Here is a 7,882-nt window from a genome sequence, read left to right as displayed (position 1 = left end):
GTGTTGAGTTCTATTGTATTGTCATAAGTTGAACTATATCTTGTCCTATTCAATTGAGTTGTGTTCTTATCTGTTATTATGTGGTGTATTGATTTCTATTGTGTTCTATTGTGCTGTTCCTTTCTGCTTTTTTGTGGTATGTTGAGATCTGTGCTATTCTATTTTTCTGTTTTGTTCTTCTGTGATGAGTTGAGTTGAGATCTTTTTGATTCTGCTCTTTTCTAGTCTGTTATTTTATGGTGTGGTAAATTTTGTTCTATTGTGTTTTATTACATTGTTGAATTCTATTATATTTTCTGTTTTGGTCTAGTGTGGTGTGTTGAGTTATATTCTATTTTATTTAGTTGTGTTCTCTTCTATTTTGCTGAGTTGTGTTTTATTCTTTTGTGGCAAGTAGAATTTTATTCTATGTTCTGTCCTATTCTGTTCTTTTGTGGTGTGTTGGGTTCTATTCTACAAAGTTCTTGTAATGCTGTGGTAAGCACACACAAAGAATAAGATTCAAGTATACTTGAATAGTTTAGACAGTTTTTATTATATTCCAAAATATTGAGAAACACAGGAACTGACGCAGAGATAAACGCTAACCACATAAATCATAAATGAGAACCGACAATGGACTAAAATGAATATGGAGTATAAGGCGAACATAATGAGAGACAGGTGCAAATCATAAGTAACCACAGGAACAAATCCGAAACTATTCAAAGCAGAAAAACTGAAATATCAGAGAAAGGGCAGATAACGTAACAGTTCTATTTTATTCTATTCTGTTGTTTTATGTTCTATTCTATTGTTGTGTTATGAGGTATTTGGATCTGTTGAGTTGAGTTGTGTTCTATTGTAATTGTTTAATTATGTTGTGCTTTGTTTATCGTTCATTTGTATACAAATCATATCTTCCTGTTCCTGGTACGTTAAGCTGCTCAACAAAGTAATTTTCATAATTTATCATTTTAACAAGAACTTGGCATGGATAAAAATAGGCAACTTTGTGACAGTACCTCATCATTTAGTCATTCCAGCAGGTGCGGAACAACACAAGAGATGAGAAAGAGATGGATGGCGATGGAGAATGTGTGAGAGATTGAGGCCCATAACTGTCAGAAAGATTCAGAACAAAAGAGATCATGAAACACAAACACTTAGCCTGTCAACAGCCCGACCCGTCCCATTTGTATCATGTTCATGTTATACTAGGGGTGTTTTTTCTGTTGACACATGTGTACAGATGGTACCAGAATCAAATTTTTTTTTTTTTTTACAGTTTATGTTAAAGGCTTGAATCTCGTAACTATTGTACATGCAAGTAAAGTGGTTTGTGTGTTTTTCCTAAGATCTCAGACAGCATCCTGGCCTTAATCTGTAATTATCCAGATATAGCATTAGCAACTGTTAGTCGCTGTGTACACTACAGACGCACAAAAAGTATTTACTTTGACGTCACAATTAAAATGTTAAAGGGTTCTCAACTGAAATATATTGCAGAGTGGGTTAGTAATGATTCTTCCTCTACTTGGTTAGAAATTGAATTTTCCTTTTCGCAATTTCCTTTAAGAGCTCTTCTTTTTGTTAAAAGTTTTCAAAAAGTAAAATGGATATATTATATTTGCAACCCAGTTGGGTTGTATATTTAACACCCTGAAAGCATGGAAATAAATCTGTAGGCTTGAAGGTAGATCTAAATTGACTTTTTCCAATTTCTTTACCCCAATATTAAAAAATCCTGATTTCACCCCATTTTTCTTTTCTTTTTTTGGATGATGGTTTCAAACGTTGGTGTAACTTGGGACTTAGGCTTGGGGACATGTTATCAGACAATAAATGAATGTCATTTATGGAGTTAACTCAGAAGTATCAGTTGTTAAAACAAGATTTTTTTTCTTTTCCTCCAATTAAGACATTACATTACTAATAGCACAACACTTGTTAGGAATTGTAAAATATGTTCTATTGAGAAGTTATTATATTTATCATCGGACAAAATGTCTCTGGGTAGGTTTTATGGTTCTTTGTGTTCAATTTCTTCTGCTAATACACAGAGTATTAAAAATAAATGGGAAGAGGAGTTAGATACAGACATTGATGATAAAACATGGAATGACATTTGGTCTTATGCTTAGAAAATATCTGTTTGTACACGTACAAAAGAAATACAATTTAAAATCATACAGAGACTCCATATTTCCCCTAAACGCAGGCATTTTTTTTAACCCCTCTCTATCGCCTTTGTGTTGAAAATGTAATAGGTACTTTAACACATTGTCTGTAGTCATGTAACAGACTGCAAAGGTATTGGTTTTTGGTGCTAGGGGAAATGGAAAAGATCTTTAATATTCAGTTGGATTTTGACTCAGTCTCACTGGTGTTGGGTATCCCTAATGGACGCATTGCTTCATCTGCTAATAAGAAATTGTATAATATTCTATCCCTGCCAGAAAAAAATATTTTACTTAATTATATCAGTGATGAATCTCCATCTCTTAACGGTTGGCATAAGATTATTTTTGAGTTGATTCCCCTTGGAGCGTCATACCTGTGTATTGCAGGCCAGTTTTATAAGTCTGGACCCCATGGACTATTTGGAAACTCCTCTTCGCCCTATTATTTTACAAGGAATATTGTAATTGTATAACTTTCTGGACATTGAACCTTTATTTTTTGGTCCTCTTCATCTTTTTGAAATATGTTTTTGTCTTTTTTCCAAATCTGTTTTATTATGCTGTAGTAGTCCTGTTTATATATAAATCTGATCTATTTGTGTTCCTTTTTTATGTCTTGTCGTATTTGTATTATAATGGGAAAAAAAATGTTAAAGGGGTTATATGTAAGAATTTTCAAGTATTATTATAATTTTTTTAATTATTAAACTTGAAATACGAGACCTTCCCCGACTTCCTAGGTTGTCTATGAAAGCCTGTAGATTGATTTTTGTGTGAACGACTTGGGACGTTTTTGCCAGGAAAATCAAAAGGATGTGATGTTTTCTCACGCTCCGGAGAGCTTCTCTTACTTGAAATGAATGCTTATACAAAGTTCAGGGTAGTGCCAAATTAATCATTCTGCACTGTAATTTCAATGTGACCTATACACTGAACAAAATTATAAAATTATTTTTGCCCCCATTTTTCATGAGCTGAACTCAAAGATCAGCATCTTGATATGCCACACCTGTGAGGTGGATGGATTATCTCGGCAAAGGAGAAGTGCTCACTAACACAGATTTAGACAGATTTGTGAACAATATTTGAGAGAAATAGGCCTTTTGTGTACATAGAAAAAGTCAGTTCAGCTCATGAAAAATGGGGGCAAAAACAAAAGTGTTGTGTTTATAATTTTGTTCAGTGTATATATATATATATATACTGTATATATATATATATATATATATATATATATATATATATATATATATATATATATATATATATATATATATATATATATATATATATATATACTGTATATGTATATATATATATATATATATATATATATATATATATATATACTGTATATGTATATATATATATATATATATATATATATATATATATATATATATATATATATATATATATATATATATATATATATATATATATATATATATATATATATATATATATATATATATATATATATATATATATATATATATATATATATATATATATATATATACAAGATCTATATAATCTATAGCCTCAAACATACTTTATATTCAAATTATTATAAGAGTGTAGGCTATTTAATAACCTCATCTGTTGACATGATGCGGGTGAACTGCAGAGCTGGTGCAAATATCTACGTCACTATGAACAGATTCTTTCTTAACTGCTGTTTTCTCACCTCTGTCATTTTTGTTGTGTGTGCAGTTTTTTATTAAGAGAAAATTGCGAAGCACATATTTACACATCCATCTAAAAACGTAACTCTCAGCAGGGCGGACGGCATCTGGACATTCGCTAACAGTGTCGCTGCAAAGGAATTTCCAGTATCTTTTACTTCTAATGAAAGAATGAAAAAGAACTTTGCTGTGAGTATATTGGGGCCTTGAATCAAGTTCAGTCTCTTGTACGTTACGTGTGCATGAGCGCGCTAATAACACTAATACAATTTTTTTTCTGAATTCTACATGTAGCCCTTTTAAATGTTTAATTTAGATTCTTTTTTGTTGGAAAATGTGCTATCTGTTTTTAAAATAAATGCCACAAGGTTTTGTATTTTATCGCCTTGTTTCACACACAAGGCTTAAGCCTATAGTCCTAGACTATAATGCATGTTTGATTTGTTTTAACTGAAATTAACTTGGACTGACATTTCTTAAAGGGGTCATGAACTGAGAAATCTAATTTTCCTTGAGCTTTTGACATATAAGAGGTCATCTTACTATAAAAATATCCTGCAAGTTTCAGAGCTGAAAATGTTCTTGTTAGTACAAAAACAGCTTTTATTGTAACCAAGCCCAGCATGTAGTGGCGTAATCTGAAGAAGAAAATCAACGCCTACTTCAGCATTGCACTAACATTGCGTGTTAGTGAGATGACGAGGAGAGAAGAGTTATACAGGATCACTGGACTATAACCTTCCAAAGGATCCTAATGCTAGGAATTGCTAGGTTATTTATTTTCAACAATGTGAATATTTTAGTTGAGCATTATGTATTTGTATTCTGTACACTTCACTGTGGATTCTTTGGTAAATCAGTTGCAATTTTGGAGCAGGCTTTGAAAACAGACTTTTACAATATGGACTCGACATTAATGCCACAACATTTAATTAACTGTGTTATTTCTAATGCCTGATCTGTGACCAGTGATTTCTAATATGTAATGATTCATGTACGGTCAGATGTTCTTTGTCTATGTGTCAGTAAATCAAACAAACTAAGTAGACTAAACGGCCAACTTCACATTGTTTCTCTTAGTAGTATGAAAATAATGTTATGTAACACTGTGTTTAAATGATAGAGAGTGACAGCTGTAATAGTAAAAACGTGCTAAAACTTTTCCAGAGTGTTACACATGTAATACTTGCTATTTCATATGCAAAGATGTCAGCCAATCACAGCAGTGGGTGTTTACACTGAAGTCTCACAGCAGACACGCCCCTTGAAACAGAGCGTTCAAATCAGAGGTTAAAACCAGGATAGGAAAAATGCCTTTTATTTCTAAATTATGACATGTAAAAATTATACTAATGTTATAAGCGCACCCCAGGAAACATTATAAAACACTACATATTTTAAATATGTCAGTGCCATTTTTTTCTAAGGCATGTTTATAAAAGTTACTAAAATATCCCAATTGAACTAAGGTCTAATCCTGGCTTAATCTAAGCCCTGTTTGTGAAACCAGGCCAAAATATATAATGCAATGAAGAGAGAGAGAGAGAGAGAGAGAGAGAGAGAGAGAGAGAGAGAGAGAGAGAGAGAGAGAGAGAGAGAGAGAGAGAGAGAGAGAGAGAGAGAGAGAGAGAGAGAGAGAGAGAGAGAGAGAGAGAGAGAGAGAGAGAGAGCTGAACCCGTCCCTGAACCCCAATTAAAAGCGATCTAAAATTAGCACAAATCTTATCTCCCAACGTCTGGAGATACAAAATAATAAAGATGTGTAGAAACAGAGTATAGAGAAAATAACTACAGGACAAACTGTTCCACAAGAGCAGTGCTGACTACTGCAGATGTAGACTGTAAGTATGGTGTGCCTTGAGTCCATGTTTAAATATAACCTCTGCATACTGTATAGAGACAGGATACACTTTCAAGTTGTCCATGGAGTTAGCCTGATTATTTTTTTATTGTCCACTAGAGGGACTCATTTTGTCTCTCTGATAAAAAAGGCTAAAATAAAATAAAAAATCAAATTCTACCACAGTATGTTCTCAAAGAAAGCAAATGTTTCTGACAATTAATAGTTATTAATATTTTTAGAAAATAAAATGTATTTTGTGTATTGGGACATTAATATTCCTCACTTTCCAATTAATTTAACACAGGATTTTTTTATAATTAATTTTGAGTTTTTTCATATTAATTGACCACTCTATATATTTTTCAGATCAAACCTTGGCTGACATTTAATATTATTTTAAATTATTATAAAATAGTAGTTATTGCAGTAATAATATATAATAATAATATATAATAATTTTATAATTAATGAATCCTGTGTGGAGTAAAAAGCTCACCTTGCCACCTCATACTTTTATAAGATTTTTAAACAAACAAATAAACCACTTTTATGATACATTTTCACACAATATCTGGTGCTCCATCAATGTTCAGTAAAAACAAATATTTTTTTTCTGCAATCATACACTAATGTGAGTAGGGAAAATATCTTGGTTACGTATGTAACCTCCCTGAAGGAGGGAACGGAGATGTTACGTCTCCATAACGTTGGTAACCGAAAGGGAAGCACATTTTTCTTAAGGTGTGCCTTTAGCCCAATTGTACCTTAATATTTTTACGTTTTTGACTGTACTAAAGCATAAAAATACTATAATATGTTTGCAGATAAATATTATTATTATTATACTTTGAAATGTGCGTTCTGTGTCGGAATGTCTGTTTTTGCTTTGGTCTGTGCGATACTGCACGTTGCCAATTTTCCCAATAGTGTCTTGCCACCTGTTGATTTCTTGTATTCCAGTTGTCTGGTGTTAGTTTATGACATGCAAACATATAAGCATATAAATAATTATTTTACTGTAAGTATTCACATTTAGAATGTAGTTTTACAATCTCTCTCATGTATCCTTCTGTTCTTGCAGTTACAACCTTTTTTTAAGAGTGAATAAAAAATAGACAATGAAGAAACATCATGATTATACATAACAACATGAATTTGCGATAGTCTTTTCCTCCCAATTGTGATGTAGGCCCATATCTAAGTGAAATGAATTTTCGAACAAGAAAGAAATGTAGGGCAGGACTTTATTTAGTCCACAGGGAATTGATTGGATGATGATGGTTTGCTATTGGTCAATCTCATGTGAGTGACAGTTTTCCCCACCCTCAGGCCAGTAAACACATCATCAGAGAAGAGATGATGCTGAAAGAGGTAGGGGAAGTGGTTTTGATTAAAGATTATGAGGGCACATGAATAAATACTGATTTGCATGGGTAAATCATTTATAATAAAATCATACAAAATAAGAATTGTCCATTTTGATTTCAGGTGGCTTTAAAGCAGGCATATTAGTTACACCTATAACTACCTAATGTTAGACTGAAGCTATGGATTTTTAAAGGTCACACATACTGTTCCCATCCATCAACCTGAAGGGTAAGTATGTGTAGTGAATTTTATGACAGAGTAGTTATGACAATACAGACACTATTTGGAAATAATATATGCAAAACTTCAGATGATCTGACCTTTCCTGATCTGTGGAAATGGCATACGGAGTGGGCAACGAATCAAACGAGCAAGCCTTTCTATCATGGGCATCAACGTTTCAGCTGTAGGCCTTGAGCTATTATTAGTACTCCAGATGCCAGTAATAGCTGGTATTTATGAAATGACATGAAGGAGTGGTGAGGGTATTGGGGGACAGTCCTTTCTACTGTTCTCTTTTCATTTAAACAAACAGTGCAGAATAAAACAGGATCATACCATACTTTAAACAGTAACAAAATCAAAATGGCATGCGAAATTAAAATCTTTCAAGATGGGATTTTAAATGAATGCTATAATGTGCTTTTTGTTCATTAAATCCCAAAATGAAAACATCACACTTACTATAGTATTGGCCTACTCCTTCAGATGACGGTATCAAGTTCTTTCCTATTAAACTACAGGTTAGTGATTAGCTACATTGTCTCAAGAAGAAATAGCACCTACTATATAACATAAATATGATCAATATATCGTATTAT

The sequence above is a fragment of the Gobio gobio genome (genome assembly GCF_949357685.1).
Source record: "Gobio gobio genome assembly, chromosome: 25".
NCBI classification, from domain to species: domain Eukaryota; kingdom Metazoa; phylum Chordata; class Actinopteri; order Cypriniformes; family Gobionidae; genus Gobio; species Gobio gobio.
Note: the sequence above shows the minus strand (reverse complement) of the source record.